This window comes from Triticum urartu, chromosome 2, assembly GCF_003073215.2.
Source record: "Triticum urartu cultivar G1812 chromosome 2, Tu2.1, whole genome shotgun sequence".
Taxonomy (NCBI): Eukaryota; Viridiplantae; Streptophyta; class Magnoliopsida; order Poales; family Poaceae; genus Triticum; species Triticum urartu.
Genome location: NC_053023.1, coordinates 563,792,905 through 563,798,428, shown reverse-complemented (window position 1 = coordinate 563,798,428; position 5,524 = coordinate 563,792,905).

Genomic DNA, 5,524 nt, shown 5'->3' with positions numbered 1-5,524 from the left:
ATCATGCTAATCAAGATAAAACGAATGACAATGATAAGGAGAAGATTGAGGCTCTAACTAAAGAACTAAACACTCTTAAGTTAGCTCATGAAACTATCTTCGAAGATCATCGAGAACTTTTAAGAGCTCATGAGAAATTACGCTTTGAAAAGCTCAATCTTGAGCAAGAGCATGAGTTCTTAAAAGCAATCAATGATGATCTCCGCAAGAAAAGTTCTTCTTACATTGCCAAGCATTTACTCTTATCCACTTACATGCCTCAAGTCAAGTCTAGTAACAAGAACAAGAAAGATTCTTCCTCTAGCAGTAACAATGATCATGCTAAATCCAATATTATTGCTTCTAGTAGTTCTCTTGATTCCACTAATGATTCTCTTAGCCAAGTTACACTTGAGCAAGAAAATAGCTTATTGAAGGGAATTATAGAGAAAGGAGTGTACAAAAGCCTTGCCGGGAGCAAGCAATTCGAGGAAATTGTGCGCAAGCAAGGAATGCACCGGAAGAATCAAGGTGTTGGTTTTGAACGAAAGTTCAATGCCAATGGAGTTGAGTGGGAAGAAGATCAATACCCCAAGACAAAGTTTGTTCCTCAACAAGAGAAGTATGATACTTCTTTCAAGGGGACACAAGCTCAAGATGATCTTCCACCACAAGACTACAAGCAAAAAGGCAAGGACAAGCTTCAAGAGGAAATTGACGCATTTGAAGAAGCTCCTAAGACCTTAGTCAAGTGGATTCCCAAGATTACTTCAAGTTCCACTTCATCAAGTACAACTACAACTCCAAGGATTCCCATCAAGATGATGTGGATCCAAAAGAAGAAGAACTAGAGAGTTCTTGAGGGTGACTCCGCCAACATACTTCACTCTTATCATTTTGGCAAGAACAAGTGCAATCAGCTTCCACATCCTGCACTAGTTCAAGGAGTCACAAACCCTCTTGTTGGTAAGACAAGGGACAAGGTAACCTAAAAGTTTTCATGGACATCATCTTGTGTGTGCATCACTCTATGTCTATGGATATCCTTGTTTGTTCCTTGTGGGACTAACCCATGTAGGTATTGAAAGTGCAATTCACTCAAAAGGATAGCTCCAAGTGATCTACATCAACATTGAGCATCCACAACTTCAACATCTACATGAAGTCATCATCGACAAAACCCAAGGTTAGTTCATCCCTCTTAAGGGGGGTATCACATCTAGGGGGAGCTTTACTCTAAGACTTGAGCTAAAGCAACTCTAAAGATGTGAACACAACAATGCTTTATGTAAAAGTGGTAACCCCACTTGAGCTTAAACGATGAGTATGACCTATGATCAAGTGTTCTCACTTGACTCCTAAGTCAATATACTCATATATAGATGACCTAGTCATCGCAAATTGCTTGATAGTTGCTAGAATTGGTTGTGCATGCCTTGTCACATATTTCATTTGCCATCTTATTGTGTGAGCATGCTGGTTGCATATTTTACTCATTCGAGGACATCCACTTGTTGTTTTGATTGTTTGGTTTTATTTTCTTTTGCCAAGTGGATGGACAAGAATGCCTAAGAACCTCCTCTAGCCATCTATGCTTTTCTCGTCTCAAACTCTATTCATGCTGCATCACAAAATTTGATCAAGTCAGATTCGAACCACTCTGTGTGAGGAGCGCTCGGAGTCCCCGATTCGTCATAGACTTAAACTTCCAAAACCTCTTTATGATTCTCGGTCTGACCGATACCCCACTTTCGGTCCTACCGAGATCATTAAGTTGATCTAGGTTTTCGATCTCGGTGCAACCGATTTGAACCTTTCAGTCACACCGAGTTTCAGTAACTGCCTGCAGTTATGAATCTCGGTGCCACCGAGTTGTTCCACTCGGTCACACCGACAGGGTCGGGCTATATATAGTCACGGGAAATTTTTTGGAAATTTCTTCGAACCCCTTCGCCCGCGCGATAGCCCGCTCTGCCAACGTGGTCTCCGGATCATCTCCTCGCCGCCAGCCGCCTCCAGTCACTGGTCTCCATCGCCGTCAACGGGAATTCTACCCCGCCGTTGCCGCCGTAGCGAGTCTCTGCCGAACTAGGGTATGGACTCGATCTTTGTGCTATTCTCCAATCCGATTCTTAGCACATTGTGATCATCATGATTCTTGCCACGATTGAAACACTCCTATCCAGTCAATGCGCTCGTAGATTAGGTTTGATTCGAAAATTTTAGGGTTAGGTTTCCGCCGAAACCATCTCGGACCCATCGAGTTGAATAACTCGGTCCCACCGATTTGGCCTATGCCATTGCACAAGTGAGACTCGGTCTGACCGAGAATTACTTATCGGTGTGACCGATTTTGGAACTCTGTGAAACCCTAGCAGTCTCGGTGCCACCGAACTGTGACTCTGTCTGACCGAGTTCACTAGTTTAGGTGCCAAAACTGTTTCGGTATCACCGAGTTTGAAAATCGGTAGATCCGAGATGATTTCAGTGGGAAACTAAAACTAGGTTTTTGGATCATTCTTGTGCAAAAATCTCTGCATTTTGTGATGCTCATCTATTCTACCTCATCTATAAACTGTTCACAGGGTCAGCAGTCAGCTTGTTCAACATGTCAGATCAGAGTGACAGCCAGAATGTGTGAGAACAGCAAGTGGTGATGAGTGAGGGCACTAGTCCCTCTAGCTCTTCAGATGATGGCAGCAGAAGTACCCCAAGCAATCTGCCAAAAGCTGCCACTAGACAAAGGAAGAAGAGAACTTCTGATTCTGAAGATGAAGATTATGTGGTAGAGGAAGAGGCCACATCAAAGAGAGTTGAGCCAGCTCAAGGCACAAAGCCAGGACTGAAGATCAAAAGGCCAGCAGGCAGGTAGCCTATGTCAAAGGCTAGAGCTTCAACTGAAAAGCCTGCAACCAAAGAGCCAGTTGTTGCTGAAGGCAAGAAGAGGAAGGAAAGGGTCAAGAAGACCGTAGCCAGAGTGCTTGGAAAGGCTTCCATTATGAAAGAGGAAGAGGAAGAAGAGGTTGCTGCACCAGCACCCAAGGCACCCAAGATAATGGGTGATGCTATCAAATCAGGGGCTACTGCATCTAAGCCCAAGGCTGCATCAAAGGTCAAGATAGCACCAAAGAGAAATACAAGGAGCATACCTGCTGCTGAAAAGAACAAGGCCCCAGTGCCTGAAGCTGCTGAAGAAGAGGAAGAGAATGTTCTGAGAAAACTCAAGCCCAAGATCCCAGACCACAATGATGCTCATCCTGTGGCTGAGGACATGAAGCTCAGGAGAGACTCAGGGCTGAGGAAGTGGAGAGAAGCAGATCCATATGCTTCAAGGAGAAGGACTGCTGTGGATTACAGATTTCACACCAAGGAACAGCAGGACTTCTATGAGACAGTACTGCTTGACAAGAAGCCTATTGTTTGTGACATGAGATGGGTCGACTGGACCTACATGAAGGAAAATGAGGAACACTACCCTGGAGTGTATGACAGCTTTAGTGCGTGTGGAGTTGCAGACTTTGTTGGGAAAAGCTCACAAAGTGGAACGAGGAGCTTATCATGCAATTCTACTCCACAGCACACTTCTACCCAGATGGAAGGATCACATGGATGTCTGAAGGTACAAGGTACCAATCAACTGTTGAGGAATGGGCAAAGTTGATCAATGCCCCAGAGGAGCAAGCAGATGACTTGGACATTTATGCCAAGAAGAAGATGGACCACAACTCAATGTCCAACATGTACAAGGAGATTCCCAATGAAGCTCTTGATACTTTCAAGTTTGGGTCTGTGCACTATCTTCTGTCAGGGCTGCCAACAATCAATTGGATATTAAGGCACACTCTCTTGCCCAAGTCAGGTGATCACAAGATGATCATAGGCCATGCAATCAACTTGCTACATGTATTTGATGTGCCATAGAAATTCAAGGTCATGAGCCTCATAGTAGAGACTATCAAGAGGACTGCAGCAGATCAGAAGAGGAGCTGTGGTTATGCCCCTCAAATTCAGGAGCTCATTAACTCCAAGATGGGCACGGGCATATACTTGTTGGACAAGGAACACTTGCCCATCCATCCAGATTTTGAGGACAATCAAGTAGTCATGACTGAGAATGAACCATCATCTGCCCAAGCACAAGCCAAGAAGGAGAAGGCAAGGAAGGAGAAAGCTGCCAAGATGCCAACTCAAGAGGAGGCATCTGAGTATTTCTTGAAGACCAAACAAGAGCAGCTTGGTTACCTGATTGCATCCACCCTGCGGATTGAGAAAGGACTAGCTACCCTAACTCAAAACTAGCAAGCCTAGAGAGAATCATGGAACAAAAGTTCTATGACTTTGATGTCAAGGTGACAGAGATTCAGACTGCAGTGGAGCAGCTCCAGGATGACATGCAGGAGAGGAGAGGCAGGACTACCACTCATGCCTTTGCCAGAGTGCCACGAGGTCCGAGGTCGTCTGCCGTGCCAGTTGCTGACACCAGAGCCACCACTTCAGCACCAGCTACAGCCTCAGTTCCACCAGCTCCAGCATCTACTTCAGCTCCAACTCTAGCGTCTACTTCAGCGCCTATAGAAGCCTTCGTCCTTGGAGTGATCCGGACTCCACCACCACCTGAAGATCAAGCCTGAGCGTCGACTTAGCACTATGCATTTTTCTAGGAACTTTTTGGTAAATTGTTGCCAAAGGGGGAGAAAAATGTATAGATCATAGGCTTCGAGAGAGAGAGTGTTGCTTTTCTCTCTTGCTTTATTTGGTGGTTTTTCGACCTTGTTTGCTTTTGAGTGCTTGAGATACTATGTCATTGCTTGTGAGACATTGATGATCATGTGTTTGATCATAAGCTACACTTAATGCTTGCTTAATGCTATTATCTTATCTATCTTATGTGATCATTCACTATTCTTGGTGATGAGTGCATGTATTTCATTCTTATCATTTTAAGCGCTCCACCAAGATGTATGTGACATGGAAGAGTAACCCATGACTCTAACTCCTTGTGCATTTGCAGTCCAAAGCAAATTTTAAATATGCACAAACTTAGGGGGAGCTCTTACTTATCACATATGACATGGAAGAGTAACCCATGACTCTAACTCCTTGTGCATTTGCAGTCTAAAGCAAAATTTAAATATGCACAAACTTAGGGGGAGCTCTTACTTATCACATACTTCTCAAAGCGACGATATATTTCACGCTTATTATCATTTGTCGAAGCTTTGATCTATATGTTGTCATCAATTACCAAAAAGGGGGAGATTGAAAGTGCAACTATCCCTAGGTGGTTTTGGTAATTCATAACAACATATAGCTCATTGAGCTAATGCTATTCCAAGATGATTATTTCAGGAAAGCTCAATGATTGGCATGGCATGGATGTGAAAGTGGAACCCTCAAAATGCTAAGGACAAAGGATTGGCTCAAGCTCAAAAGCTCAAGACTCTTCATTTTATATTTTAGTGATCCAAGATCACATTGAGTCTTTAGGAAAAGCCAATACTATCAAGGAGGGATGAGGTGTTGCTTAATGAGCCTCTTGCTTCAT